Source organism: Camelina sativa, chromosome 8 (genome assembly GCF_030686135.1).
Source record: "Camelina sativa cultivar CO46 ecotype springtype chromosome 8, ASM3068613v1".
NCBI classification, from domain to species: domain Eukaryota; kingdom Viridiplantae; phylum Streptophyta; class Magnoliopsida; order Brassicales; family Brassicaceae; genus Camelina; species Camelina sativa.
The window spans coordinates 18,247,177-18,268,628 of record NC_141887.1 but is presented as its reverse complement, the minus strand read 5'-3'; the positions used below and the strand labels follow the sequence as shown (position 1 = coordinate 18,268,628).

The 21,452-nt window shown below is 40.2% G+C and overlaps 1 non-coding gene across 1 annotated transcript; it reads left to right on the top strand.

Annotated features, from left to right (window-relative positions):
* Positions 1-3,357: 3,357 nt before the first annotated feature.
* On the top strand, positions 3,358-3,464 carry LOC147940128 (small nucleolar RNA R71). Its single transcript, XR_015564789.1, has one exon. It is a non-coding gene; the product is annotated as a small nucleolar RNA R71 (small nucleolar RNA).
* The last annotated feature ends 17,988 nt before the right edge of the window (positions 3,465-21,452 follow it).

Here is a 21,452-nt window from a genome sequence, read left to right as displayed (position 1 = left end):
AGAAATGTGACCAGCTCCTACTACAGCATCCTTCCTCACATATGTGTGCAGCTTGACAATGGCTAGGAACTCACAGCTTTCCTCTCTATACCCCTCCATACAAAGCCCCATGAACTTGGTAAGGCTGCTCTTCTCAAAGAGACACTCCACATCTTCATCAATGGCAAGCTTCTCCATGGTCTCCTTATGTGGATATCTGGTTCCCAAGAACTCCATCCTCATGAAAGCATCATAAAGCTGCTTCTTTGACAATCCACAAGACTCAGCTTCTCCATCATCCATTAGTTCTTCTTCCTCACTTTCTTCTTCCTCACTCTCACTTTCACTCCCCTCTTGTTCAACCTCAACAGCTGGCCTCTTTCCTTTGGCCCTTGCTCTCCTCATAAACTCATTGAGTGTTGGCTCCCTTTCCTCCTCTGATTCAGTTCTCTCAGGATCTTCCTCAACAGCTGGGTTTCTGGAACTCGCACGCTGGCTCGGTCGATCACTCGGACGGCCACTCGATCGAGTACATGCTCGAGTGGGACGTCGAGTGGACCTTCTAGCACCCTCTCTTGATTCTAAATCAACATCATGACGACCCTTAGAGATTGCAGCTGCTTGCTTGGACTTCTTAGTGATCTTGGAAGACATTTTTGAACAAAAACTGAGAGGAATAAACTCAAAGCTTAAGGTTAATAGGTTAGTGACCCAAAAACTAGAAAGAACTAAGCTTTGAGCAAAAGATGAACTTGAGAGAGACTTTAAAGCTTGAATTTAGATATTTTGAGCAAATGAGAGAGTGTGAGAGGTATGATCTCGTGCTAGGAGTATATAAAGAAGCTAAGGGGACAAGGAGACAAGGGTGGAGCGTCCATACCATTCAAAATTGAAATGGGAATCTTTGACCTGCTTTTTGGCTACCACTCGACCCCACACTCGACCAGCACGTGGTCGAGCTCCTTGACCAATTTGAAGTTTCAAAATTTTTCTTCCTTTTCTCCCTCCACTCGATCGTCCTAGAGGCTTTGGAAACCAAATGGGCCTTAATCCTTACCCAGCTCGATCGAGTACTTCTCGTGGCCTGGTCGAGTGGGCTTGCGAACCTCTTGCCCAAGTCCAAATCTCTTCTTACCCAACTACATTCTTAATAAAAAGCCTGTCCAACAAAAACATAAAAGAAAACACATCAAAACTACTAACAAATTAAACCTTATTTACAAAGGATACCTTAGGGACTTCCTCCCTAGTGAGCTTGTTTAAAGTCACTAAGCTTGACTTTGATTTCCTTCTTAGACTTGATCTAGATACCAAGGAGGTGATGAAATCCTCCCTGGAACCTCTTGGTCACTGTGAAGTTGATCCTTGATCACCTCACCCTTAGCACACAAACCATATTTCTTCTTGATTTTGAGCCTTGGTCTTGCTTTCCTCAAAGACCTCTTGTTCAGCTTTACTTGAAGATCCTCAACCATAATAGTCAACTCTTGAACTGACCTCTTAAGCTTTTCCACAGAATCCTCTTGAAGTGGGAGCTCAGCTTTTGGAGTTGCCTTATCACTTAACCCTTCTTGACCACCTTTGTCCTTGATAGTAAAAGGCTGGTCATCAATGGTGGGAAGGTTGGTTGGATTGTAGATATTGAACTTCATAACTACATCTTCAGCAATGTTCAAGGTCACAAGACCTTCCTTGACATCAATAACTGCTCCAACAGTAGCTAAGAATGGCCTCCCTAGTAAGATTGGATCTTCAGGCTCCTTGTCCATCTCTATCACCACAAAGTCAGTGTGGATCCTTGCTCTTCCTATCTTGATTGGGACATTCTCTAACCTCCCAACTACCTCTCTATTTGTCCCATCAGCTAGGCACACATGGAGTCTAGTAGATTTGAAGTCAGTTCTCCCAAGCTTTTGAGCTATGGAATATGGCATGACACTTGTTGAAGCTCCCAAATCACAAAGGCATTGGTTGTAGTGAAGATAGCTAAGTGTGCAAGGCAGATAGAATGGACCTGGATCCTTAAGCTTGATTGGAATGATAACTCCTCCAAGGTCCTCAAGATCCTTCTCATCTTGAGCTTCAGCCTTCTTCTTTGACAAGTCAAGCAAAAAGTCTTTGTAGAGAGGATATGGATCATACTGTTCCAAGGCAGGTCCTCTCTCTTCTTCTTGGTAAGCAATGGTGATCTCTTGTATGGCCAACACTTCCTCAACCACAGCTTCTTCCTTTAAAACCCTCTCTTCTTCTTGTTGCCTAGCCATCATCTCCTTTCTCTCAATGATTTCCCTAAGCTCCTTAATCTTTTGTGCTTTGAAACATCCTGGGAAAGGTAGTGGAGGCTTGTAGGCAGGAGGAATGTACTTGGCAGGTTTGTCAGCCTCGGACTGTCCAGCTCGATCGACCACTCGACCACGCACTCGGTCGAGTGGCTGCTCGAGTCCATGGTCGAGCTCAGGTGCGAGCTCCAATTGCTTGTTACAAACATCACTTGGGGCTTCAGTAACTAATGAATTCCCCCTAACTTGAACTGCACTGTCGTCAGTGGCTTCTTCCTCATGAACCTGAATGGCTTTGGCTGTGAACTCCCTTGGATTTTGGACAGCTTTTCCAGGGAGTTGGTTGGGTTTTGGAGCTGAAGAAGAGGCTATGTTACTCTCCATGTACTTGACTCTGGAATTCAGACCCTCAAACTTCATATTCAGATCATTGTATTGAGATGTGAGCCTTTGGTTTAGCTCAGCAAACTGTTTGGCTTCCTCTATCTTCCCTTGTGTTTGACCAATCAACAGCTGTTGTACCATGGCTCTAAGGTCTTGTTCCTGGCCTTGGTTAGTCTGAAACCCTGGTGGGGGACACAACTGGGGCTGGAACACCTGTTGTTGTTGTTTGGGGACATAGTTTTGGTGCTGTTGAGGCTGTTGAGGAGGGTAGACTTGATCTTGTGGGTTGGCCACATTTGTGCTCCTATAGGACAGATTATTGTTCCTAAACCCTCCTTGGTTATAACCCTTGAAACCTCCTTGGTTTTGCATATAGCATAACTCAGTAAACTCATTCTCTCCCTCTTGAGCTGGAGGCTCCTCTTCACTAACAAAGTGAATAGACTTTTGCTGACTTAGCAAGATCCTATCAAGCTTTTCATTCACCATTTTCAGATCCTTCTTGTACTTGTCTTCTTGATCAGTTGATGATGACCTTATGGTTCTGTCATAGTCCTCATTGTAGTTCCCATCAGACTGTGCAAGGTTCTCTACTAACTCCCAGCCTTCTTCCACATTCTTGTTGAGGAAGTTTCCATTGGAGGCTGTGTCAAGAAGCATTCTGAACTTGGGAAGCACTCCTCTATACAATGTGCTCAACAAAGACTCCACACTGAAACCATGGTGAGGACACTGAGTTTGGTATCCCTTGAATCTCTCCCAAGCTTCACAAAAGCTTTCATTACTCCGTTGAGCAAATCCAGAGATCTCATTCCTTAGTCTTGCTGTCCTAGCATTGGAGAAAAACTTGGCCAAGAAAGCCTTCTTGCATGCATCCCAAGTAGTGATTGCACCAGTAGGGAGAGTCTTTTCCCATAAATGAGCCTTGTCCCCAAGTGAGAAAGGGAACAACCTCAGCTTGAAACCATCTTCACTTACTCCATTGATCTTGGTAAGACCACAGATTCTGTCAAACTCATCAAGATGATCTAGTGGATCCTCCATAGGCAATCCATGGAATTTATTGGCCTGAATCATTGAGATCAATCCACTCTTGATCTCAAAGTTGTTGTTGGCAACAGTTGGTGGCACAATGCCAGCTCTTTGGTTGTGAGTGTTGGGTGCATCTCCAGCACCAATGTTCCTTGGTCTCTGAATCTGATCCTGGTGATCCATAGCTACTATAACCTCTTGTTGTTGCTGAACAACTCTCCTTTGCTTAGCTCCTAAACTCTTGGTCTTGTTGTTGATGTTGTCAATAGGCCTAAGAAGATTGTCCTTTCCTTTAGACCTTGTGTGCATTAACAGACACAAACGATTTTTGCTAGGCAAGCGACTGAGCACAGGCTCAAGTAGGAGGTCAAGTCGACTGGAAAATGATGGTTATAGAGATCCGGCTTCTGGCTCGAGCAAGTGCTCGATCACGACTCGGTCGAGTGGTGGTCGAGTGACTGGTCGAGTGGTACCTGAAATGGAACTTCAACCCAGAAACAGAAGATTCGAGTACAGCAACCTCACAAGCGTATAAAAGAACTTAATCTTAGACTAATATGGATCCTAAATGTCACAAAAACACACTCAAATGGGCAACGGCGCCAAATTGAAACAAGATTTATGTTGTGGTGTGAATGATGATGTATGCAATGGTGAGATATGAATGGAATGATGGATGGGTGTTTCAATTCCCCTTATGCTATTGCAGTACAAGAGGTATCAATCCTAAATGAGTGTTTGTGAACAATTAAGATATGCATATGAATCTAAGTTAAGACAAATGTAAAGATTGTTTGTCACTAACAATCCTAGGAAGAAAATGTAAAATGCAGAAAATAAACTACAAGAACTAACAACTAGATGCAAATGAAACTGAATGATTGAAACAGTGATAAAGCAAGAACAGAAACAGAGACTACTACTAATGAACTAATGCAAGATAAGTATTGAACTGAAAACTAAATGTATGCAACTAGAATGAAACAGGAATGAAACAAGACAAACACAAATCATAGACACAGAGTTCTGGGGATGAACTCGAGCAGCACTCGACCGAGTGTAGGTCGAGTGGGTGGTCGAGCTAGACCAGACGCAGAAACAGAGCAATGCAATAAAAACAGAGTAATGCTAAATCCAATCAAACAACAAGCAAGCAACAGGATTAAGACTAAGATTTCAATAAACAAAGAAGGTCCTGAGGATGGATTCATGGGATGGACTAATCATTGTGGTTATCTAACTTGGTCAACAAATCTCAAGCAAACTTTGAGCTAACCTCTAGACATATTAATCTAAGACAAGTTTCTCCCACTCTCATGGTCAAGAAACAATCAAACCTATGCAATTCTAGACTTGTTCTCACACAGTAAAGAATCTACACAAGCAGGCATTAAGCAATACATCTCAAACCAAACAAGACCTCTAATCTCTTAGCAAGCCTAATGGTAAGCTCTAGATCTAGCCTTATCTATGCTTCCTAAACATTGGTGTGATGCTAAGAAGCTTGAAATCAGACTCTACCCTCTCAGATATAGAATCAGCATTAAGATCATCTACCCTAGAAGAGATCTAAAACAATCAAGCTTGACCAAGTCACACAAACCACAAGATCAATCCATCCTAACCCATCCTCAAGATCCTAAGGAAACTACTCACAACAATACATGATGATCAAAGTCAAAAACCCAGAAAATATTGAAACTTGCATTATTAGAAAGATTAAACAAAGATCTTCAATATTGATGAAAGGATGAAACTCAAATTCTCAATATCTTGAAAGTTATAGAACCAACAAAATATAAGAATCTAGTCTTCTTTTTAAGGAAGTACAAGATCTTAAAAATAAAAATGCAAAAGGAATAAAACTAAAAAAGGTAAAAACTAGGTTTAGGGAATATCTAAAAAGTTGCACACTTTGGTGGCTGCAGGTACAAGGCCTTATATAGGTGAGGAGGTGGAAGCCCTAAAAATAGAAAAAGTCAAAGTAGTCAACGGCTCGGTCAACTCGACCAGTGCTCGGTCGAGTCCATGGTCGAGCTGGCTTCTCTCGTGCACACTCCACTCGGTCGAGTCCATCTACCCACTCGGTCGAGTCCATCTACCCACTCGGTCGAGTGCTTGGTCGAGTTGGACTCTGGACCTTGATTCTTCAGCCTTAACTCTCTTGCTTTCCCTTCAAGATTGCTTCACTTCTCCTCAGGATTGTTTCCATGCTCCTTAAGCTCCAAAATCACCTGTTTATGCATGAAAAGATGCAAATGCAATGCAACTAAACTCTAATGCATGATTAGTCCTAAAGCTACACAATAATGATGAAAATGGCTAGCAAAAGATGCAAAAGATGTGAATAAACTAAGGGAAAACATGGTAAAATATATGAACATCAATAATCAAATAGAGAAATCAATAAACAAAGAAGGCTCCTAGGGATAGATTTATGGGTTGGACTCAAGCTATAATTACCTAAACAGATCAACAAATCTCAATCAACAGTGCGTTGTCACTAGACAATGATCTTCTAATACTTGTTAATCCATTCTCATGACAATAACAATCAAGCTTAGATACTCCTAGACCTAGTTCTCACTACCTAAGACATATAAAAGCAGGCATTAAAGATTCAGATCATCAATGTCAAAAATCACCTTAAACATCCAATCTCTCAGGTTAAGTATGATAATCTCTAGCATTAGCTTTATATAACAACTTAAACATTGGTGTGATGCTAAGAAGCTTAAGATCTATCCTTACCCTCTCAGATATAAGAATAGCATAGAGCATATCTAATCTAGAAGAGATATTTAAACAATCAATCTTGATCAGTCTAAGCAACCATAACTCTTATCCAGCCTTATCCATCCCTAAGATCCTAACATACTACTCAGAATCACTAAACATGATGAACAAAATCATAAATCCAGAAATTAATGAAACTTGCATGATTGGAAAGATAAGACAAAGATCTACAATATTGAACAAGGAAGCAAACTCAAATTCTTAATACTTTGAATGTTATGGAACCAACAAGTATCAAAAATCTAGAGAAAAACATAAGAAAAAGGTGGCTGATGATGTAAAAAAAAAGCATAAATTCCCAAAAGGGTAAAAAACTAGGTTTCAGATATTTTTCTCCCTAAAAGTGGCTTCTGGGCGGCCATAGAGTACAATAGGTTTATATAGGAAGGAAGGGAAGCCCTAAAATGGCTAGAAGACAAAATAGAGAGGCGGCTCGGTCAACTTGACCATGTGCTCGGTCGAGTGCATGGTCGAGTGACCTCTTCTTCTGCTTCTTCCAACGGTCGATTCCCTCTCCTCACACGGTCGAGTGTCTGGTCGAGTGTGGTAGTCTAGTGGACTTCCGGACGTTGGTTCTCTTTTGCTCTAGCTCCTTTGTCTGCTTCACTTGATGGCTCCACTCTCCTTCAGCACTTCTCCATGTTCCTTTGGGTCCTAAATCACCTGATTATGCAAGAAAAAATGCAATGCAATGCAAACCTACTCTAATGCATAAACAGTCTTAAAATTACTCAATAATGGCTAAACAAGCAAGTAAATCATGCAAAAGGTGTAAATAACTAAGGTAAAACAAGGTGAAATATATGAACATCAACACCCCCAAACTTAGTCTTTGCTTGCCCTCAAGCAAAAACAAGACATAAGTAGGGAAGTGAGGTTTAAAAGTGGGATCTCAGAACCTAAAAACTTGCTAATAAACTAGCTAGAATCAATATCCCCCAAATACTATGAACTTACTAATACTATGATGCAAGTTGAATGAGTTGTACTTAAAAAAATTTAGACAAGCCTATCACAACCTTAACTGATTTAAGCCTTAGACATCCACATGCATACAAATCAACCATTTTCTTTAACATTCATTAAACAAGAACATGAATCAACTTATGCAATGCTTAAACTCATTTGGCTTAGTAGCAAAAGGTTTAGAAACAATGATGGTCTCTCTTTAGAGTGGGGCTTATCAATATCAAGGTTCTCTCATAAAAAATGGATTGAGCTTTAGAAGAAGGCTAAAGATAAGAACACTTAAACGCATACAAGAACAAAACCCTGTCTACCCAAAGGCACCCAAAGTGTTTGCTCCTAACATTTTAACCCCATAATGTTCTAGTTCTACCCTTTAACTTCATCTTTTCCCTTTTGCCCTTTTTCTCTTTTGCTTTTCGGTCCTAGGAGAGGTTTCTTAATTGATTTCTCTAGTGGAATGGGGGTTACTTTCTTAATTGCTAAGGCTTTTTTTTTCTTATTTGTTTCCCAAGTTATAAATTTTTTTACTAGACTCTTCTTTTCTTTCTTTCTTTTCTTTGACCAAAACCTTAATTAAAACTTTTACAATACCCCATCCTTTCACTTAGAGCTTGAATTTACTGAAAAACACTTCCCTCCAAAAGACTTTATCCTTTTTCTTTTTCTTTTCCCTCTTTTCTTTTTATTTTTCAAACACACCAAGTCCCAAACCCATAATTTAAATCCTACTCCTATCTAGTTTGAAAAATGCAAACTAGAAGTACACAAGGCTTAATTCTTGTCAATTCAAACCTAACACTTTCTACCAAGCTCAATCCCAAAATAGGCCTCACACACTCAAGAATAAACATGGCTTGAAAGAAAGGTTGGTTAAGGGTAGGGAAAACTGATTTAAAAGTGAAATCAGCTACTTTGATCAACAAGAGTGTTAAAAAAGGGAAAAGATGATCCAAATATGTATAAAGTATCCATGAGTTTAAAAAAATGCCCAAACTGATAATTAATAATCAATATTAGATTCTTATAAATAGGAAATGGCATCATATCACAACATGCTTCAATTTAGACCAAAATGCAATGTAGGAATTTAAGGTTTTGGTCAATCTTATGTTTCTTGCTACTCAACTAGCATCAAAGTACTATTAACTCGGGCATTGATCCTAGTATAGTGAATTTAAACAAGCTAACAAGGCAAAACTCATCATTAATCCCTAATGCAAATTATGAAACAGTCCTACATGAAACATTCTAACAAGATCCTAATATGAAATGTAAACTACATGAACACTCTGTTTTTTAAAGATTTTTGTGAAAATTTTCAAAAACATTTTGTTTTTTCTATGCCTTAGATGCAATGCAAGTACTAATATGATTAATGCTAAAAATTAAAATAAGAAAATAGAAAACAGTGTTAGATGTTGTCTTAAACTCTCCCCCAAACTTAAATTACACAGTCTCTTGTGTAATAAAATTTTGAAAGAGAATTTAAGAACTTAAACAAATAAATCATGCAACTAAATGGTATAAACAATGGATAAGGTGATGTTGGTACCTCAAGGGTTGTGGAAGAAGATATCCACATCATCAGACATGCTGTCATATGTGTAGCTTGAGCCTGGGGCTTGATTTTGGCTTGCTGATGGAGAGGGAGGCAACTCGACTATGGCTCCGGACATGCACTCGATCGAGTGCTCGGTCGAGTGACTCGGTAGAGTGGGTGCTGATGGATAGAATTGTTTTCCTTGTTGTCCATAGTATTGTTGTAGGAGTGCAGGGTCCATGAAGTACTGAGGTGGGAAGGGAGGGTAAACCTGACCATAGGGGTAAGGTGGATAACCCTGTGGAGCTGGAAAACCATAAGGAGGTCTGGGCTGGTACTCGATCGAGTGCTCCGGATGTGCTCGGTCGAGTGGTGGCACGAGTGAACCGGTCGAGTGGTGGCACGAGTGAACCGGTCGAGTGCCTCAGAATTTGCTGTTCTGCGCGAATTGAACCTCTTCTCCTCTTTGATGGCTCAAATGATGAAGCTCTTGAAGGTTCCTAAGGGTTTTCAGCTCTAGACAATACTCTGGTTGAGCTACTCCTCCTCAAATGCTCAGTTGGTGTTGGGGGTGAGTTTCCATTCTTAAGCTCAGCAATCTCTCTCTTCATACCTTTGATGGACTTGGACATCTTCACCATCTTCTTCTTCAGCTTTTCCACAGTCTTACCATGCCACTTGTTCCACTTTTGGAGTAGTGTCACCCTCTTGGCTGTCTCTCTAACTCCTCTACTATATCTTCAAAATAGAACTGCTCTTCCCCATCAGTCATCTCCACATCTTCAGCTTGGTCTTCTCTCATTTGGGTTGTACCATCAAACAACAATTCAGCAGATGGCCAAAAGTCAATGTTTAGCCCTTCTCTTATGGTGGTGATTGCTTGATTAGGTAGAACAAGCTGAGTCTTCCCCACTGTTGGATGCTCAAAGTTGAAAAGATGCTTCCCATGGTGCATCTCCTTGGCTAGAATGAGAGTGGAGGTGAGGTATTGGGTGTCAATCCATCTTGGTTTGGGCTTCACTCCACTAGGATTGGAGTGATGATGCCTCCAATGGTTAGAACTCCAGTTGAGTTCCTCTTGTGTAGTTTGCTCACCCAGCTTCTATAATAGGTATATTGGTCAATAAGGACCATAGACAAATCTGTTTCCACACTACTCCCAAGAATGATGGTCCCATCTCTTGCTTGTGTGATGATGCCATAGAGTGCTGCATCAATCATCTTAAGCTCTCCCTCATTCAAGATTCCAGTTTCCTTCCTAGCAAAGAATTTGTTTGCCAAGGCCTTGTGGAAGTACCTTAGGACTGGGCTCCTAATCTTTGAGCTCTTGGTCCTGGAAGAAGAATAGAGCTTGTTATCTCCAATTGTTTCCCAAACAGCAAAGAGTTCTTCTTTTGGTATGACCATGTTCTCTTCACTTCCAACTTCAAATCCATAGAGTGTAGCTAGCTGCTTAAGTGACAACTCATACTTCTTGCCCTTGATGGTAAAATCAGTGTAACCATCTCCCATCTCTTGATCCATCCTTGTGAAGAAATGCAACTTGATGGTGGCTAAGAACTCACAGCTTTCTTCTCTATACCCATCCATGTGCATTACTGAAACTGACTTTCTTTGTGGTGTGGTGAATGAATGATGTATGGAATGATGATGTATGGAATGAATAGAAGTCAGGGTGTTTCAATTCCCCTTATGCAATTGTAGTATAAGAGGTGTCAATCCAATCTGAGTGTTTGTGAACAATCAAGATGTGCATATGAGTCTAAGTCAAGCCAATTGTAAAGATTGTTTGTCACTAACAATCCTATAATGAGATATAAAATGCAGAAAGTAAAGACAACTAGAATAAGATACTAAATGCAAACAGAATAGACAAATTAAAGCTATAATGAAACTAGAACAGAAGTAGACACTATGCTGATGAACTAATGCAAGACAAGTAATGAACAGAAAACTAAGTGAATGCAATGGAAATGAAACAGGAATGAAACAAGACAATCACAAATCATAAACACAAGTTCTGGGGATGAACTCGAGCAGCACTCGACCGAGTGTAGGTCGAGTACAGGGTCGAGCTAGACTAAACGTGAAAACAGAGCACCACAAGAAAAACAGAGCAGTGCAAAAACTAATCAAACAACAAGCAAGCAATGATATTTAGACTAAGATATTAATAAACAAGGAAGGCCTTGAGGAGGGATTCATGGGCTGAGCTAATCATTGTGGTTATCTAACTTGGTCAACAAATCTCAAGCAAACTTTGAGCTGATCTCTAGACATACTATTCTAAGACATGTTTAATCCACTCTCATGGCAAGAAACAATCAAACCTATGCATTTCTAGACTTGTTCTCACAAAGTAAAGAATCTACACAAGCAGGCATTAAGCAATACATCTCAAACCAAACAAGACTTCTAATCTCTTAGCAAGCCTAATGGTAAGCTCTAGATCTAGCCTTATCTATGCTCCTTAGACATTGGTGTGATGCTAAGATGCTTGAAATCAAACCCTACCTTCTCAGATATAGGATCAGCATTAAGAACATCTAGCCTAGAAGAGATCTACAACAATCAAGCTTGACCAAATCAAATAAACCACAAGATCAACCCAGCCTAACCCATCCTCAAGGTCCTAAGCAAAATACTCACAAGAACACATGGTGAAATATGTCAAAAACCCAGAAAATATTGAAACTTGCATCATTAGAAAGATGAAACAGAGATCTGCAATATTGATGAAGAAATAAAACTCGAAATCTTAATATTTTGAAAGTTATGAAACAAACAAAATACAAGAATCTAGTCTTTCTTTCTTAAACAAGTACAAAATCTAAAATAAAAGAAAGTGCAAAAGGAATAAAATCTAAAAAAGGTAAAAACTAGGTTTTAGACTCTCTAAAAAGCTGGACTCTTTGGTGGCTGCAGGTACAAGGGCCTTATATAGGAGGTGAGGTGGAAGCCCTAAAAATACAAAAAGTCAAAGCAGTCAACGGCTCGGTCAACTCGACCAGTGCTCGGTCGAGTGGCTGGTCGAGCTGGCTTCTCTCGTGCATTCTCCACACGGTCGAGTCCTTCTCAGCACACGGTCGAGTGGTGGTCGATTGTGCGGTCGAGTTGGACTCCGGACCTTGATTCTACAGCCTTAACTCTCTTGTTTTCTCCTCAGGATTGCTTCACTTCTCCTCAGCATTGCTTCCATGCTCCTTAAGCTCCAAAATCACCTGTTTATGCATGAAAAGATGCAAATGCAATGCAACTATACTCTAATGCATGATTAGTCCTAAAGCTACACAATAATGGCCTAAATGGATAGCAAAAGATGCAAAAGTTGTGAATAAACTAAGGGAAAACAAGGTAAAATATATGAACGCGGGAGCAACGTATCAGCACTTGGTAAACCGGATGTTTGCAAGTCAACTTGGGCGGACCATAGAAGTTTACATTGATGACATGCTCGTCAAGTCGGCTCAAGCAGCAGACCACGTCTCACACCTGAAACAATATTTTGATATTATGAACAAGTACAACATGAAACTAAACTGAACAAGTACAATATTTTGGTAAAATGTATGAACATCAACACCCCCAAACTTAGTCTTTGCTTGCCCTCAAGCAAATAATCAAGACAAAAGAAGGTAGGTGAGGTTTGAAAGTGGGATCTCAGCTCCTAAAGCTTGCAAATAGGCTATCTAGAATCAATGTCCAAGTTACTAGTACTATGATGCAAGTTGAATGAGCTATACTTGAAGACTTTAGACAAGCATATCACAACCTTTACTGATTTGAGCCTTAGACATCCACATGCATTCAAATCAACCATTTCCTTTAACATTCATTAATCAAGAACATGAATCAATTCTATGCAATGCTTAAACTCAATTGGCTTGGAAATAAAGGCCTTGAGACAATGATGGTCTCTTTTTAGAGTAGGGCTTATCAAAATCAAGGTTCTCTCATGAAAATGGATTGAGCTTTAGAAGAATGCTAAAGGTAAGAACACCTAGACACATACAAGAATAAAACCTTGTCTACCCAAAGGCTCCCAAAGTGTTTTATCCTAGCAATCTAAACCCAAATGATCCTAGTTCTACCCTTTAACTTCTTCTTTTCTTTTTCACCCTTTTCTCTTTTGGTTTTCAAGTCTTAGGAGATGTTTCTTATTTGATCTTTCTAGTGGGATGGGGGATTCTTACTTATTTTCTATGATTCTCTTTTCTTCTTATTCTTAAGACATATAAGCATTTTGCTAGACTTTCCTTTTCTTTCTTTTCTTTTCTTTAATTAGAACCATTCTCAACATTTTTTACTTCCCATCCTTTCACTAGACTTTTATTTAAACAAATTCTCCTCTTAAAGACTCTACCTTCTTTTCTTTCTCTTTTTCCTCTTTTCTTTTCATAACAGCCAAGTCCCAAACCCAACAAGTGAACCACCTAGTCCTATCTAGTTTGAAAAATGCAAACTAGAACTACACAAGGCTTTACTCTTGTCAGTTCAAACCTAACACTTTCTACCAAGCTCAATCCCAAAAAGGCCTCACACACACAAGAATAAACATGGCTTGAAAGAATGTTTGGTTTAGGGGTAGGAGAACTGATTCTTAATGAGGAAATCAGCTACTTGGATCAACAAGAGTGGTAAAAAGGAAGAAGATGATCCAAATATGTATATGGTATCCATGAGTTTAAAGCAATGCACACATTGATAATTGAAAGTCAATATTAGGTTCTTATAAATAGGAAATGGTTTCAAATCTTAACATGCTTCAATTTAGACCAAATGCAATGTAGGAATTCAAGGCTTGGTTCAATCTTATGCTTCTAACCACTCAACCAGCATCAAAGTACTATTAACTTGGGCATTGATCCTAGTCTAGTGAATAAACAAGCTAACAAGGGAATACTCATCATAGATTCCTAATGCAAATACTATACAATCCTACATGAAACATGCTAAACAAGATCCTAATGCATAGTGCAAACTACATGAACACTCTTTTTTTTTTTTTTTTAATAAAGATTTTTTCAAAATTTTCAAATTTTTAGGGTTTTTCTATGCCTTAGATGCTATGCAAGTATTAACATGATGATGCTAAAAATTTGAAATAAGAAAACAAAACACAACATCAAATGCTATCTCAAACCCTCCCCCAAACTTAAATCACACAGTCCCTGTGTGAAAGAAATTTGATTGAGGATTCAAGATTAAAAACAAAATAACAAAACACAACATCAAATGCAATGATATTTACAAGTGAAGGTGATAGTGGTACCTTAGGGATTGTGGAAGTAGTTGTCCACATCCATCTGCATGCTGTCATAGGAGTAGTTGGGGTCTTGCTGATGACTTGGAGGTGGAGTTTGGGGCAGCTCGACGATGGGAATCGACCGGCACTCGGTCGAGTATGTGCTCGAGTGGGGGGTCGAGCTGGACCGCGAGTCTCCCTTTCTTCTTCTATTTGGCCTCCCTTGCTTCCCTGATCATGAAAATACCAAAACTAAAATCAAAATACCAAAAACCTTAAACAATATGTACATGGATACCTTAGGGACTTCCTCCCTAGTGAGCTTGTTTAGAGTCACTAAGCTTGACTTTTGATTGCCTTCTTAGGCGTTGTTTAGATACCAAGGAGGTGATGAAATCCCCCCTGGTTCGACTTGGTAACCTTGGTGTTCCTTCTTGATCATTACTTCCTTAACACTTGAACTTTGTTTCTTCTTAAACTTGAGTCTTGGTCTTGCCTTCTTCAAAGACCTCTTGTTGAGCTGAACTTGAAGATCTTGAACTGATTCCTCATGAGATGTGACCTTAGCTGTTGAAGTCTCTTCTTCTCTCAAAACCCCAAAATCAGCCTTATCTTCAATCTTAAATGGTTGACCTCCAATGGTTGGTAGGTTAGATGGATTTGTAATATCAAAGTCCATAGTCAAACCTTCAGATATGTTCAACCTTATCAGCCCCTCCTTAACATCAATGATTGCTCCTGCTGTGGCAAGGAATGGTCTCCCAAGCAAGATTGGATCCTCTACCTCCTTATCCATCTTTATTATGATGAAATCAGTGGGAATTCTTGCCTTGCCTATCTTGACTAGGAGGCTCTCCAATTTACCAACTACATCTTTGTGTGAACCATCAGCTAGACTTATGTAGAGATTGCTTGGCTTGAATTCAGTGTGTCCAAGCTTTTCTGCTATAGAGTAGGGCATGACACTAACAGATGCTCCAAGATCACACAAGCATTTGTTGAAGTGAAGGTAGCTGATGGAGCAAGGTAGATTGAATGGACCTGGATCTTCAAGTTTTGTTGGTACAACAGCTGTCCCAATCTCTTCTTGATCTCTTCTGTTTTGATTATGAGCTTTCTGCTTGGATATGTCAAGTGACATGCCTTTGTAGAGAGGATATGGGGCATATTGTTCCAAAGCTGGTCCTCTCTCTGCTTCCTTCTCTTCAATGACAACCTCCTGTTGAATGGCCCTCACTTCCTTCTTTTCAATCACAACCTCTTCCTTCAAAGCCATGACTTCTTCCTTCTCAATGACTTCCCCTTGTTGTAAAGCTAACTCCTTCTCTTGTTGCAAAGCCAACTGTTCCCTTTTCTCAATAATTTCTCTGAGTTCTTTCAGCTTTTGTGCTTTGAAACGTCCTGGGAATGGTAGTGGAGGCTTGTAAGCAGGAGGAATGTACTTAGCAGGTTTGACAGCTTCGGAGTCTCCAGCTCGATCGACCACTCGAGCATGCACTCGGTCGAGTGGCTGCTCGAGTTCCTGGTCGAGTGCAATGTCGACCTCCTTTTGCTTTGCACAAATGTCACTTGGGGCTTTAGTAACTGATGAATTCCCCCAAACTTGGACTTCACTGTCCTCAGTGACAACTGCCTCATTGAGATGAATGGCCTTAGCAGTGCATTCCCTTGGGTGTTGAAGTTGGTTTGGTGTAGGAGAGGAAGTAGAAGCCATGCAACTCTCCATGTTCGTGATTGTAGAGCTCAGTCTCTCCAACTGGTTATTCAGTCCAGTAGAATAAGAATTCAACGTTTGGTGCAGCTCAGCAAACTGCCTTGCTTCCTCAATCTGCTTAGTAGCTTGCCCAAGCAACAGTTGTTGCATCATAGCTCTTAAGTCAGGTTCTTGAGCTTGTGAGGTCTGGAACCATGGAGAGGGATACAATTCAGTCTGGTAGACTGGTTGATGTTGCATGGGTATGTAATTGAACATACTGTTGTGGTACATCATTACTGACTCGAACAGGTACTCGGTCGAGCGCAGGCTCGAGTGGGTGGTCGAGTCGACTGGGAAGTAATGGCTATTTGGATCCAGCTTCTGGCTTGATCAAGTGCTCGATCACAGCTCGGTCGAGTGGTGGTCGAGTGGGTGGTCGAGTGGGTGGTCGAGTGGGTACCTGAAACTCAAGACAACCAAGCAAAGGAAGATTCGAGTTCAGTAACGTCACAAGTATTTAAACGAACTTAATCTTAGACTAATAATGATCCTAAATGTCACAAAACAAACTCAAATGGGCAACGGCGCCAAATTGAAACTGACTTTCTTTGTGGTGTGGTTAATGAATGATGTATGGAATGAATAGAAGTCAGGGTGTTTCAATTCCCCTTATGCAATTGTAGTATAAGAGGTGTCAATCTAATCTGAGTGTTTGTGAACAATCAAGATGTGCATATGAGTCTAAGTCAAGCCAATTGTAAAGATTGTTTGTCACTAACAATCCTATAATGAGATATGAAATGCAGAAAGTAAAGACAACTAGAAAAAGATACTAAATGCAAACAGAACAGACAAATTAAAGCTATAATGAAACTAGAACAGAAGTAGACACTATGCTGATGAACTAATGCAAGACAAGTAATGAACAGAAAACTAAGTGAATGCAATGGAAATGAAACAGGAATGAAACAAGACAATCACAAATCATAAACACAAGTTCTGGGGATGAACTCGAGCAGCACTCGACCGAGTGTAGGTCGAGTACAGGGTCGAGCTAGACTAAACATGAAAACAGAGCAACACAAGAAAAACAGAGCAATGCAAAAACTAATCAAACAACAAGCAAGCAATGATATTTAGACTAAGATATTAATAAACAAGGAAGGCCTTGAGGAGGGATTCATGGGCTGAGCTAATCATTGTGGTTATCTAACTTGGTCAACAAATCTCAAGCAAACTTTGAGCTGATCTCTAGACATACTATTCTAAGACATGTTTAATCCACTCTCATGGCAAGAAACAATCAAACCTATGCATTTCTTGACTTGTTCTCACAAAGTAAAGAATCTACACAAGCAGGCATTAAGCAATACATCTCAAACCAAACAAGACTTCTAATCTCTTAGCAAGCCTAATGGTAAGCTCTAGATCTAGCCTTATCTATGCTCCTTAGACATTGGTGTGATGCTAAGATGCTTGAAATCAAACCCTACCTTCTCAGATATAGGATCAGCATTAAGAACATCTAGCCTAGAAGAGATCTACAACAATCAAGCTTGACCAAATCAAATAAACCACAAGATCAACCCAGCCTAACCCATCCTCAAGGTCCTAAGCAAAATACTCACAAGAACACATGGTGAAATATGTCAAAAACCCAGAAAATATTGAAACTTGCATCATTAGAAAGATGAAACAGAGATCTGCAATATTGATGAAGAAATACAACTCGAAATCTTAATATTTTGAAAGTTATGAAACAAACAAAATACAAGAATCTAGTCTTTCTTTCTTAAACAAGTACAAAATCTAAAATAAAAGAAAGTGCAAAAGGAATAAAATCTAAAAAAGGTAAAAACTAGGTTTTAGACTCTCTAAAAAGCTGGACTCTTTGGTGGCTGCAGGTACAAGGGCCTTATATAGGAGGTGAGGTGGAAGCCCTAAAAATACAAAAAGTCAAAGCAGTCAACGGCTCGGTCAACTCGACCAGTGCTCGGTCGAGTGGCTGGTCGAGCTGGCTTCTCTCGTGCATTCTCCACACGGTCGAGTCCTTCTCAGCACACGGTCGAGTGGTGGTCGAGTGTGCGGTCGAGTTGGACTCCGGACCTTGATTCTACAGCCTTAACTCTCTTGTTTTCTCCTCAGGATTGCTTCACTTCTCCTCAGCATTGCTTCCATGCTCCTTAAGCTCCAAAATCACCTGTTTATGCATGAAAAGATGCAAATGCAATGCAACTATACTCTAATGCATGATTAGTCCTAAAGCTACACAATAATGACCTAAATGGATAGCAAAAGATGCAAAAGTTGTGAATAAACTAAGGGAAAACAAGGTAAAATGTATGAACATCAATTCCCATGAACTTGCTTAGGTTACACTTTTCAAAAAGAAACTCCACATCTTCAGCAATGCCCAGCTTCTTCATCGTCTCCTTGTATGGATATCTTGTTCCTTGGAAACTCATCTTCATGAAGGCTTCATAGAGCTGTCTTGGTGTTCTTCTTCTTCTTCTTCTTCTTCTTCTGCTTCTTCTTCTTCTTCTTCTTCTTCTTCTTCTTCACTCTCATTCTATTCTTGTTGCACTTCAGCTGCTGGCCTCTTCCCTTTCGCCTTGTTCCTTCTCATGTGCTCTTCAAAAGTAAACTCCATCTCCTCATCACTCTCAGTTCTCTCTGGATCTTCCTCAGCAGGTTGATATTTCTCCTTCGACACGCCACTCGACCCCCTACTCGAACTAGCACTCGGTCGTTTACCCCCTCGAGTGCGTGGTCGAGTGTGCTCACCAATCTCTCTTTTTGAGACCAACAGTGCATCATGATGATCCGTGACATGATCAGCGGCTTCCTTGGCATCAGCTTCGCTAATAGCAGCTTGTTGTGGTGTTTTTTGGATTTGGAAGATATTTCAAAAGAAAACTGAAAGGAATAGACTCAAAGCTCAAATTTAATAGGTTAGTAACCCAAAAACCAAAAGAACTAAGCTTGAGCAAGAAAATGAATCTTGAGAGAGATTTTCTAGCTAGATTTTAAGTATTTAAGGAAATGAGAGAGTGTGAGGAGATTAGAATCGAGTTTACCTCTATATAAAGAGGCTACGGGACAAAGAGACAAGGGTGGAGCGTCCATACCATTCAAAATTTGAATTTGGAATCTTTGACTCACTTTTGCTGCCACTCGACCCCACCACTTGACCCCACATGGTTTAGTGCTTGACCAAAATTTGAATTTCGAAATTGTCTCTCCCTCCACTCGATCGTGCAAGAGAAATTTGAACCGAGTGGGCTTGGGCTTCCATGTCACTCGATCGAGTACCACTCGTGGGCTGGTCGAGTGGCCTCAAAACCCCATTTCTACAAGTCCAATTCTTCTCAAACCCATCTATACTCTCTTAAAAAGCCTGCCCAACATAAAAGAAAAAGATCAAAACTACAAGGAAAATTAAACTTATGTATAATGATACCTTAGGGACTTCCTCCCTATTGAGCTTGTTTAAAGTCTTTAAGCTTGAATTCTGGTGCCTTTTCAGGCTTGGTTTGGAGACCAAGGAGGTGATGAGATCCTCCCTGGTTCAACTTGATCACCATGAAGCTGATTCTTGGTCACTTCACCCAGAAAACTTAAACTTTGTCTCCTCTTAAGCTTGAACCTTGGCCTTGCTTTCTTCAAAGACCTCTTGTTGAATTGCACTTTAAGATCCTTCACCAGATCAGTCAACTCTTGAGTGATACCCTTGAGGTTTTGAACTGATTCCTCATGAGATGAGCCCTTAGCTTTTGAAGTTTCTACTTCACTTAAGACCTCATAATCAGCCCTATCTTCAGTGGCAAAAAGTGGACCTCCAATGGTGGGCAAGTTGGTTGGATTTTTTATATCAAACCTTCAGCTAAGTTCAAGCTTATCAGCCCTTCTTTAACATCAATAACAGCTCCTGCAGTGGGTAGAAATGGTCTCCCTAGAATGATAGGGTCTTCTAGCTCCTTATCCATCTCTATGATGAGAAAATCAGTAGGAATTCTGGCTTTGCCTATCTTGACTGGGAAACTCTCCAATTTACCAATCACATCCTTATGTGATCCATCAGCTAAACTTATGTAGAGGTTGTTGGGCTTGAATTCATTATGCCCAAGCTTTTGTGTTATAGAGTAGGGCATTACACTGATAGATGCCCCTAGATCACACAAGCATTTGTTGAAGTGTACGTAGCTGAGAGAGCAAGGCAGATTAAATGGACATGGGTCTTCAAGTTTTGTTGAAATAATAGCTTTCTCAATCTCCTCCAGATCCCTCTTGTCCTGATTCTGAGCTTTCTTCTTGGATATTTCAAGTAACATGCCTTTGTATAGAGGATATGGAGCATAATGTTCCAAATCAGGTCCTCTCTCTTCTTCTTTCTCTTCAATGACAGCCTCTTGTTTCAAAGCCATCACTTCTTTTTTTTCAATTCTTTCACTGAGTTCCTTCAGCTTTTGTTCTTTGAAACGTCCTGAGAATGGCAGAGGTGGTTTGTAAGCAAGGGGAATGTATCTGACAGGTTTAAAAACTTCTGCGGGAACAACTCGATCAGTCACTCGATCATGTGCTCGATCGTGTGTGTGGTCGAGTACATGGTCGAGTGGTTTATCTACTTTAATCTGTTGAGTAAAACCTTCACTCTGAGCTTCATCTTTTGACAAATCCTCCCCATCTTGAACCTCACTGTCCTCAGTGACAGCTTCCTCATAGAAATGGATGGCTTTAGCTGTAAACTCCCTTGGATTTTGAATAGCTTTTCCAGGCAGCTGGTTTGACTTAGTAGCTGATGTAGAGGCTATATTTCTCTCCATGAACTTGACTTTAGAATTTAGGCTCTCAAACTTTATATTGGGGTCATTATAAGAAGAATCCATCCTTTGGTTCATCTCAGCAAACTTCTTTGATGTCTCAAGCTGCCCATTTGCTTGTCCAAGTAGCAATTGCTGCATCATAGCTATTAAGTCTGGTTCCTGGGCTTGGTTGGTCTGAAACCCTGGTGGGGGACACATTTGACCCTAGTAACCTTGGTTCTGTTGTTTAGGCACATAAGTGTTGTGTTGCTGAGGTGGTTGAGGAGGGTAGACTTGATCGTGAGGGTTTACTACATTGGTGCTTCTATAGGAGAGGTTGTTGTTTTTGAACTGATTATAACCCTTGAAGCCTCCTTGGTTCTGCATATAGAAAATCTCAGCAAATTCATTCTCCCCATCTTGAGTTGGAGTCTCTTCTTCACCAAGAAAATGGATATTCTTTTGTTGGCTTAGTAGAATCTTGTCCAACTTCTCATGAACAAACTTTAAATCTTTCTTATACTTTTCATCATGATCATAAGTGATAAATCTCACAGTTCTGTCATAGTCCTCATTGTAGTTCCCATCAGATTGTGCCAAGTTCTCCACTAGCTCCCATCCTTCTTCTACATTCTTGTTGAGGAAGTTTCCATTAGAGGCTGTATCCAGAAGCATTCTGATTTTTGGCAAGACTCCTCTATATAGTGTGGAGAGTAGAGACTCATTGCTA